A 10,867-nucleotide genomic window follows, 5' to 3' on the forward strand; every position below is an offset into this window, starting at 1 on the left:
AAAGATCGATCGATCGATCGAAAGAAATCAAAAGCCATAGGCTTAAAAATGGGGCACTGGCAAAGTAAACAAAATCCCATCACACACTTGAGCAGAAGAAGCCATTACTCTCAGGATTTAAATCTACGTGGGGAGACCCCAAAAGAACTCTTTGGCCTCATTAGTCATCCCTGTCAAGGCGTTGCTGAATAATCTCATGTGTTATTAACATCTTGGACTTAGGCTAAAATGCTATGCTGCACCTTACCACCCAAGTACGCTTGTAGTTTGGGAATTTTGTTCACTGACAATTGCCAGAAAACCTTTTTGATTCTGAAAAAAGAGCTTATTTGAGCGTTTCTTCTATAACGTAACACAGCGCCATCGGAACCTTTTCTTGTGCGTGTGTATGGGTTGTAGCCTTTTTTTCCTGCCGCCAAAAGTAGGAGGAGTTTTGAGGCCAAAGCGCATGCTTCTAAAGTTCAGAGGGATGGCAATGTCAACCAAGAGTCCGCAGTTGAATACTTATTTACTTTGCAAAGATCGATCGATCGATCGAAAGAAATCAAAAGCCATAGGCTTAAAAATGGGGCACTGGCAAAGTAAACAAAATCCCATCACACACTTGAGCAGAAGAAGCCATTACTCTCAGGATTTAAATCTACGTGGGGAGACCCCAAAAGAACTCTTTGGCCTCATTAGTCATCCCTGTCAAGGCGTTGCTGAATAATCTCATGTGTTATAAACATCTTGGACTTAGGCTAAAATGCTATGCTGCACCTTACCACCTAAGTACGCTTGTAGTTTGGGAATTTTGTTCACTGACAATTGCCAGAAAACCTTTTTGATTCTGAAAATAGAGCTTATTTGAGCGTTTCTTCTATAACGTAACACAGCGCCATCGGAACCTTTTCTTGTGCGTGTGTATGGGTTGTAGCCTTTTTTTCCTGCCGCCAAAAGTAGGAGGAGTTTTGAGGCCAAAGCGCATGCTTCTAAAGTTCAGAGGGATGGCAATGTCAACCAAGAGTCCGCAGTTGAATACTTATTTACTTTGCAAAGATCGATCGATCGATCGAAAGAAATCAAAAGCCATAGGCTTAAAAATGGGGCATTGGCAAAGTAAACAAAATCCCATCACACACTTGAGCAGAAGAAGCCATTACTCTCAGGATTTAAATCTACGTGGGGAGACCCCAAAAGAACTCTTTGGCCTCATTAGTCATCCCTGTCAAGGCGTTGCTGAATAATCTCATGTGTTATAAACATCTTGGACTTAGGCTAAAATGCTATGCTGCACCTTACCACCCAAGTACGCTTGTAGTTTGGGAATTTTGTTCACTGACAATTGCCAGAAAACCTTTTTGATTCTGAAAATAGAGCTTATTTGAGCGTTTCTTCTATAACGTAACACAGCGCCATCGGACCGGACCACTCGGGCTGCCTCTGTGGCGCAACGGTAGCGCGTCTGACTCCAGATCAGAAAGTTGCGTGTTCAACTTCACGTCAGCGTCATGTACTTTGTTGATTCTTGTTATAGTGGGTGAACAGCATTCACTCATTCATGTTATGGGGCTGTTTCATACCTGTCACTCCGCAATCATGCGATCTGCCAAGAGGATTAGTTCAAATGCTCTAATACTCAACTGTTTGACAGTTTGGCCATTGCCCTCTGAGAGCTTTAGTTGTGAATGAAACTGCATATACACATGTATAACTCAAAAGAACAGCATGCGATGGCCGGGAATCGAACCCGGGTCTACTGCTTTCAAGGCAGCTATGCTTACCACTGTACCACCATCGCAAGGACACATGCTTTCGCAGTGCCGTGTCGCAAATCGGCGCCTGTAATTGATATCTAAAGTTCAATGCTCACGGAACATGGTTTGAAGATAATTACTATCATAGAAACGCCTTTTTTTGCACGGTTTCGCTGGTCGCATTTCTTGTCCAACTGAGCAACAGGTAATGTGGCCGAGTGGTCTAAGGCGCTGGATTTAGGTTCCAGTCTCTTCGGAGGCGTGGGTTTAAATCCCACCGCTGCCAGTTCGCATGCCGAACGTCAAGAGCAGGGCTGTGTGATGTCTGTCGGCAGCGCTTCCGTTTGAGTTTAGCTTTCATAAAATACATATTCTAAATCTGGCCCTGGTCAAAAGCCAACCAGGGATTCTTTACTTCCGCCAAATGGCCTGCCAGCAGGGGCCCGTACGGGAACAACATGAACCACGTTGTTGGCAGGATTCGAACCTGCGCGGGAAATTCCCAATGGATTTCTAGTCCAACAACTCATTAGCTGCTTACGGGAACCTTTTCTTGTGCGTGTGTATGGGTTGTAGCCTTTTTTTCCTGCCGCCAAAAGTAGGAGGAGTTTTGAGGCCAAAGCGCATGCTTCTAAAGTTCAGAGGGATGGCAATGTCAACCAAGAGTCCGCAGTTGAATACTTATTTACTTTGCAAAGATCGATCGATCGATCGAAAGAAATCAAAAGCCATAGGCTTAAAAATGGGGCACTGGCAAAGTAAACAAAATCCCATCACACACTTGAGCAGAAGAAGCCATTACTCTCAGGATTTAAATCTACGTGGGGAGACCCCAAAAGAACTCTTTGGCCTCATTAGTCATCCCTGTCAAGGCGTTGCTGAATAATCTCATGTGTTATAAACATCTTGGACTTAGGCTAAAATGCTATGCTGCACCTTACCACCCAAGTACGCTTGTAGTTTGGGAATTTTGTTCACTGACAATTGCCAGAAAACCTTTTTGATTCTGAAAATAGAGCTTATTTGAGCGTTTCTTCTATAACGTAACACAGCGCCATCGGAACCTTTTCTTGTGCGTGTGTATGGGTTGTAGCCTTTTTTTCCTGCCGCCAAAAGTAGGAGGAGTTTTGAGGCCAAAGCGCATGCTTCTAAAGTTCAGAGGGATGGCAATGTCAACCAAGAGTCCGCAGTTGAATACTTATTTACTTTGCAAAGATCGATCGATCGATCGAAAGAAATCAAAAGCCATAGGCTTAAAAATGGGGCACTGGCAAAGTAAACAAAATCCCATCACACACTTGAGCAGAAGAAGCCATTACTCTCAGGATTTAAATCTACGTGGGGAGACCCCAAAAGAACTCTTTGGCCTCATTAGTCATCCCTGTCAAGGCGTTGCTGAATAATCTCATGTGTTATAAACATCTTGGACTTAGGCTAAAATGCTATGCTGCACCTTACCACCCAAGTACGCTTGTAGTTTGGGAATTTTATTCACTGACAATTGCCAGAAAATCTTTTTTGATTCTGAAAATAGAGCTTATTTGAGCGTTTCTTCTATAACGTAACACAGCGCCATCGGAACCTTTTCTTGTGCGTGTGTATGGGTTGTAGCCTTTTTTTCCTGCCGCCAAAAGTAGGAGGAGTTTTGAGGCCAAAGCGCATGCTTCTAAAGTTCAGAGGGATGGCAATGTCAACCAAGAGTCCGCAGTTGAATACTTATTTACTTTGCAAAGATCGATCGATCGATCGAAAGAAATCAAAAGCCATAGGCTTAAAAATGGGGCACTGGCAAAGTAAACAAAATCCCATCACACACTTGAGCAGAAGAAGCCATTACTCTCAGGATTTAAATCTACGTGGGGAGACCCCAAAAGAACTCTTTGGCCTCATTAGTCATCCCTGTCAAGGCGTTGCTGAATAATCTCATGTGTTATAAACATCTTGGACTTAGGCTAAAATGCTATGCTGCACCTTACCACCCAAGTACGCTTGTAGTTTGGGAATTTTGTTCACTGACAATTGCCAGAAAACCTTTTTGATTCTGAAAATAGAGCTTATTTGAGCGTTTCTTCTATAACGTAACACAGCGCCATCGGAACCTTTTCTTGTGCGTGTGTATGGGTTGTAGCCTTTTTTTCCTGCCGCCAAAAGTAGGAGGAGTTTTGAGGCCAAAGCGCATGCTTCTAAAGTTCAGAGGGATGGCAATGTCAACCAAGAGTCCGCAGTTGAATACTTATTTACTTTGCAAAGATCGATCGATCGATCGAAAGAAATCAAAAGCCATAAGCTTAAAAATGGGGCACTGGCAAAGTAAACAAAATCCCATCACAAACTTGAGCAGAAGAAGCCATTACTCTCAGGATTTAAATCTACGTGGGGAGACCCCAAAAGAACTCTTTGGCCTCATTAGTCATCCCTGTCAAGGCGTTGCTGAATAATCTCATGTGTTATAAACATCTTGGACTTAGGCTAAAATGCTATGCTGCACCTTACCACCCAAGTACGCTTGTAGTTTGGGAATTTTGTTCACTGACAATTGCCAGAAAACCTTTTTGATTCTGAAAATAGAGCTTATTTGAGCGTTTCTTCTATAACGTAACACAGCGCCATCGGAACCTTTTCTTGTGCGTGTGTATGGGTTGTAGCCTTTTTTTCCTGCCGCCAAAAGTAGGAGGAGTTTTGAGGCCAAAGCGCATGCTTCTAAAGTTCAGAGGGATGGCAATGTCAACCAAGAGTCCGCAGTTGAATACTTATTTACTTTGCAAAGATCGATCGATCGATCGAAAGAAATCAAAAGCCATAAGCTTAAAAATGGGGCACTGGCAAAGTAAACAAAATCCCATCACACACTTGAGCAGAAGAAGCCATTACTCTCAGGATTTAAATCTACGTGGGGAGACCCCAAAAGAACTCTTTGGCCTCATTAGTCATCCCTGTCAAGGCGTTGCTGAATAATCTCATGTGTTATTAACATCTTGGACTTAGGCTAAAATGCTATGCTGCACCTTACCACCCAAGTACGCTTGTAGTTTGGGAATTTTGTTCACTGACAATTGCCAGAAAACCTTTTTGATTCTGAAAAAAGAGCTTATTTGAGCGTTTCTTCTATAACGTAACACAGCGCCATCGGAACCTTTTCTTGTGCGTGTGTATGGGTTGTAGCCTTTTTTTCCTGCCGCCAAAAGTAGGAGGAGTTTTGAGGCCAAAGCGCATGCTTCTAAAGTTCAGAGGGATGGCAATGTCAACCAAGAGTCCGCAGTTGAATACTTATTTACTTTGCAAAGATCGATCGATCGATCGAAAGAAATCAAAAGCCATAAGCTTAAAAATGGGGCACTGGCAAAGTAAACAAAATCCCATCACACACTTGAGCAGAAGAAGCCATTACTCTCAGGATTTAAATCTACGTGGGGAGACCCCAAAAGAACTCTTTGGCCTCATTAGTCATCCCTGTCAAGGCGTTGCTGAATAATCTCATGTGTTATAAACATCTTTGACTTAGGCTAAAATGCTATGCTGCACCTTACCACCCAAGTACGCTTGTAGTTTGGGAATTTTGTTCACTGACAATTGCCAGAAAACCTTTTTGATTCTGAAAATAGAGCTTATTTGAGCGTTTCTTCTATAACGTAACACAGCGCCATCGGAACCTTTTCTTGTGCGTGTGTATGGGTTGTAGCCTTTTTTTCCTGCCGCCAAAAGTAGGAGGAGTTTTGAGGCCAAAGCGCATGCTTCTAAAGTTCAGAGGGATGGCAATGTCAACCAAGAGTCCGCAGTTGAATACTTATTTACTTTGCAAAGATCGATCGATCGATCGAAAGAAATCAAAAGCCATAAGCTTAAAAATGGGGCACTGGCAAAGTAAACAAAATCCCATCACACACTTGAGCAGAAGAAGCCATTACTCTCAGGATTTAAATCTACGTGGGGAGACCCCAAAAGAACTCTTTGGCCTCATTAGTCATCCCTGTCAAGGCGTTGCTGAATAATCTCATGTGTTATAAACATCTTGGACTTAGGCTAAAATGCTATGCTGCACCTTACCACCCAAGTACGCTTGTAGTTTGGGAATTTTGTTCACTGACAATTGCCAGAAAACCTTTTTGATTCTGAAAATAGAGCTTATTTGAGCGTTTCTTCTATAACGTAACACAGCGCCATCGGAACCTTTTCTTGTGCGTGTGTATGGGTTGTAGCCTTTTTTTCCTGCCGCCAAAAGTAGGAGGAGTTTTGAGGCCAAAGCGCATGCTTCTAAAGTTCAGAGGGATGGCAATGTCAACCAAGAGTCCGCAGTTGAATACTTATTTACTTTGCAAAGATCGATCGATCGATCGAAAGAAATCAAAAGCCATAAGCTTAAAAATGGGGCACTGGCAAAGTAAACAAAATCCCATCACACACTTGAGCAGAAGAAGCCATTACTCTCAGGATTTAAATCTACGTGGGGAGACCCCAAAAGAACTCTTTGGCCTCATTAGTCATCCCTGTCAAGGCGTTGCTGAATAATCTCATGTGTTATTAACATCTTGGACTTAGGCTAAAATGCTATGCTGCACCTTACCACCCAAGTACGCTTGTAGTTTGGGAATTTTGTTCACTGACAATTGCCAGAAAACCTTTTTGATTCTGAAAAAAGAGCTTATTTGAGCGTTTCTTCTATAACGTAACACAGCGCCATCGGAACCTTTTCTTGTGCGTGTGTATGGGTTGTAGCCTTTTTTTCCTGCCGCCAAAAGTAGGAGGAGTTTTGAGGCCAAAGCGCATGCTTCTAAAGTTCAGAGGGATGGCAATGTCAACCAAGAGTCCGCAGTTGAATACTTATTTACTTTGCAAAGATCGATCGATCGATCGAAAGAAATCAAAAGCCATAGGCTTAAAAATGGGGCACTGGCAAAGTAAACAAAATCCCATCACACACTTGAGCAGAAGAAGCCATTACTCTCAGGATTTAAATCTACGTGGGGAGACCCCAAAAGAACTCTTTGGCCTCATTAGTCATCCCTGTCAAGGCGTTGCTGAATAATCTCATGTGTTATAAACATCTTGGACTTAGGCTAAAATGCTATGCTGCACCTTACCACCCAAGTACGCTTGTAGTTTGGGAATTTTGTTCACTGACAATTGCCAGAAAACCTTTTTGATTCTGAAAATAGAGCTTATTTGAGCGTTTCTTCTATAACGTAACACAGCGCCATCGGAACCTTTTCTTGTGCGTGTGTATGGGTTGTAGCCTTTTTTTCCTGCCGCCAAAAGTAGGAGGAGTTTTGAGGCCAAAGCGCATGCTTCTAAAGTTCAGAGGGATGGCAATGTCAACCAAGAGTCCGCAGTTGAATACTTATTTACTTTGCAAAGATCGATCGATCGATCGAAAGAAATCAAAAGCCATAAGCTTAAAAATGGGGCACTGGCAAAGTAAACAAAATCCCATCACACACTTGAGCAGAAGAAGCCATTACTCTCAGGATTTAAATCTACGTGGGGAGACCCCAAAAGAACTCTTTGGCCTCATTAGTCATCCCTGTCAAGGCGTTGCTGAATAATCTCATGTGTTATAAACATCTTGGACTTAGGCTAAAATGCTATGCTGCACCTTACCACCCAAGTACGCTTGTAGTTTGGGAATTTTGTTCACTGACAATTGCCAGAAAACCTTTTTGATTCTGAAAATAGAGCTTATTTGAGCGTTTCTTCTATAACGTAACACAGCGCCATCGGAACCTTTTCTTGTGCGTGTGTATGGGTTGTAGCCTTTTTTTCCTGCCGCCAAAAGTAGGAGGAGTTTTGAGGCCAAAGCGCATGCTTCTAAAGTTCAGAGGGATGGCAATGTCAACCAAGAGTCCGCAGTTGAATACTTATTTACTTTGCAAAGATCGATCGATCGATCGAAAGAAATCAAAAGCCATAAGCTTAAAAATGGGGCACTGGCAAAGTAAACAAAATCCCATCACACACTTGAGCAGAAGAAGCCATTACTCTCAGGATTTAAATCTACGTGGGGAGACCCCAAAAGAACTCTTTGGCCTCATTAGTCATCCCTGTCAAGGCGTTGCTGAATAATCTCATGTGTTATTAACATCTTGGACTTAGGCTAAAATGCTATGCTGCACCTTACCACCCAAGTACGCTTGTAGTTTGGGAATTTTGTTCACTGACAATTGCCAGAAAACCTTTTTGATTCTGAAAATAGAGCTTATTTGAGCGTTTCTTCTATAACGTAACACAGCGCCATCGGAACCTTTTCTTGTGCGTGTGTATGGGTTGTAGCCTTTTTTTCCTGCCGCCAAAAGTAGGAGGAGTTTTGAGGCCAAAGCGCATGCTTCTAAAGTTCAGAGGGATGGCAATGTCAACCAAGAGTCCGCAGTTGAATACTTATTTACTTTGCAAAGATCGATCGATCGATCGAAAGAAATCAAAAGCCATAGGCTTAAAAATGGGGCACTGGCAAAGTAAACAAAATCCCATCACACACTTGAGCAGAAGAAGCCATTACTCTCAGGATTTAAATCTACGTGGGGAGACCCCAAAAGAACTCTTTGGCCTCATTAGTCATCCCTGTCAAGGCGTTGCTGAATAATCTCATGTGTTATTAACATCTTGGACTTAGGCTAAAATGCTATGCTGCACCTTACCACCCAAGTACGCTTGTAGTTTGGGAATTTTGTTCACTGACAATTGCCAGAAAACCTTTTTGATTCTGAAAATAGAGCTTATTTGAGCGTTTCTTCTATAACGTAACACAGCGCCATCGGAACCTTTTCTTGTGCGTGTGTATGGGTTGTAGCCTTTTTTTCCTGCCGCCAAAAGTAGGAGGAGTTTTGAGGCCAAAGCGCATGCTTCTAAAGTTCAGAGGGATGGCAATGTCAACCAAGAGTCCGCAGTTGAATACTTATTTACTTTGCAAAGATCGATCGATCGATCGAAAGAAATCAAAAGCCATAGGCTTAAAAATGGGGCACTGGCAAAGTAAACAAAATCCCATCACACACTTGAGCAGAAGAAGCCATTACTCTCAGGATTTAAATCTACGTGGGGAGACCCCAAAAGAACTCTTTGGCCTCATTAGTCATCCCTGTCAAGGCGTTGCTGAATAATCTCATGTGTTATAAACATCTTGGACTTAGGCTAAAATGCTATGCTGCACCTTACCACCCAAGTACGCTTGTAGTTTGGGAATTTTGTTCACTGACAATTGCCAGAAAACCTTTTTGATTCTGAAAATAGAGCTTATTTGAGCGTTTCTTCTATAACGTAACACAGCGCCATCGGAACCTTTTCTTGTGCGTGTGTATGGGTTGTAGCCTTTTTTTCCTGCCGCCAAAAGTAGGAGGAGTTTTGAGGCCAAAGCGCATGCTTCTAAAGTTCAGAGGGATGGCAATGTCAACCAAGAGTCCGCAGTTGAATACTTATTTACTTTGCAAAGATCGATCGATCGATCGAAAGAAATCAAAAGCCATAAGCTTAAAAATGGGGCACTGGCAAAGTAAACAAAATCCCATCACACACTTGAGCAGAAGAAGCCATTACTCTCAGGATTTAAATCTACGTGGGGAGACCCCAAAAGAACTCTTTGGCCTCATTAGTCATCCCTGTCAAGGCGTTGCTGAATAATCTCATGTGTTATTAACATCTTGGACTTAGGCTAAAATGCTATGCTGCACCTTACCACCCAAGTACGCTTGTAGTTTGGGAATTTTGTTCACTGACAATTGCCAGAAAACCTTTTTGATTCTGAAAATAGAGCTTATTTGAGCGTTTCTTCTATAACGTAACACAGCGCCATCGGAACCTTTTCTTGTGCGTGTGTATGGGTTGTAGCCTTTTTTTCCTGCCGCCAAAAGTAGGAGGAGTTTTGAGGCCAAAGCGCATGCTTCTAAAGTTCAGAGGGATGGCAATGTCAACCAAGAGTCCGCAGTTGAATACTTATTTACTTTGCAAAGATCAATCGATCGATCGAAAGAAATCAAAAGCCATAGGCTTAAAAATGGGGCACTGGCAAAGTAAACAAAATCCCATCACACACTTGAGCAGAAGAAGCCATTACTCTCAGGATTTAAATCTACGTGGGGAGACCCCAAAAGAACTCTTTGGCCTCATTAGTCATCCCTGTCAAGGCGTTGCTGAATAATCTCATGTGTTATAAACATCTTGGACTTAGGCTAAAATGCTATGCTGCACCTTACCACCCAAGTACGCTTGTAGTTTGGGAATTTTGTTCACTGACAATTGCCAGAAAACCTTTTTGATTCTGAAAATAGAGCTTATTTGAGCGTTTCTTCTATAACGTAACACAGCGCCATCGGAACCTTTTCTTGTGCGTGTGTATGGGTTGTAGCCTTTTTTTCCTGCCGCCAAAAGTAGGAGGAGTTTTGAGGCCAAAGCGCATGCTTCTAAAGTTCAGAGGGATGGCAATGTCAACCAAGAGTCCGCAGTTGAATACTTATTTACTTTGCAAAGATCGATCGATCGATCGAAAGAAATCAAAAGCCATAGGCTTAAAAATGGGGCACTGGCAAAGTAAACAAAATCCCATCACACACTTGAGCAGAAGAAGCCATTACTCTCAGGATTTAAATCTACGTGGGGAGACCCCAAAAGAACTCTTTGGCCTCATTAGTCATCCCTGTCAAGGCGTTGCTGAATAATCTCATGTGTTATAAACATCTTGGACTTAGGCTAAAATGCTATGCTGCACCTTACCACCCAAGTACGCTTGTAGTTTGGGAATTTTGTTCACTGACAATTGCCAGAAAACCTTTTTGATTCTGAAAATAGGGCTTATTTGAGCGTTTCTTCTATAACGTAACACAGCGCCATCGGAACCTTTTCTTGCGCGTGTGTATGGGTTGTAGCCTTTTTTTCCTGCCGCCAAAAGTAGGAGGAGTTTTGAGGCCAAAGCGCATGCTTCTAAAGTTCAGAGGGATGGCAATGTCAACCAAGAGTCCGCAGTTGAATACTTATTTACTTTGCAAAGATCGATCGATCGATCGAAAGAAATCAAAAGCCATAGGCTTAAAAATGGGGCACTGGCAAAGTAAACAAAATCCCATCACACACTTGAGCAGAAGAAGCCATTACTCTCAGGATTTAAATCTACGTGGGGAGACCCCAAAAGAACTCTTTGGCCTCATTAG

General features: G+C 42.6%; 2 non-coding genes across 2 annotated transcripts; one reads left to right on the forward strand and one right to left on the reverse strand.

Moving 5' to 3' along the window:
• Positions 1-1,708: 1,708 nt before the first annotated feature.
• On the reverse strand, positions 1,709-1,780 carry trnas-uga (transfer RNA serine (anticodon UGA)). The gene has a single exon. It is a non-coding gene; the product is annotated as a tRNA-Ser (tRNA).
• A 160-nt stretch (positions 1,781-1,940) lies between these two features.
• trnal-uag (transfer RNA leucine (anticodon UAG)) lies at positions 1,941-2,022 on the forward strand. Its single transcript has one exon. It is a non-coding gene; the product is annotated as a tRNA-Leu (tRNA).
• The last annotated feature ends 8,845 nt before the right edge of the window (positions 2,023-10,867 follow it).

The sequence above is a fragment of the Eucyclogobius newberryi genome, unplaced genomic scaffold, assembly GCF_026437365.1.
Source record: "Eucyclogobius newberryi isolate DKJ021-1_F unplaced genomic scaffold, fEucNew1.0.hap1 SCAF_11, whole genome shotgun sequence".
NCBI lineage: Eukaryota > Metazoa > Chordata > Actinopteri > Gobiiformes > Gobiidae > Eucyclogobius > Eucyclogobius newberryi.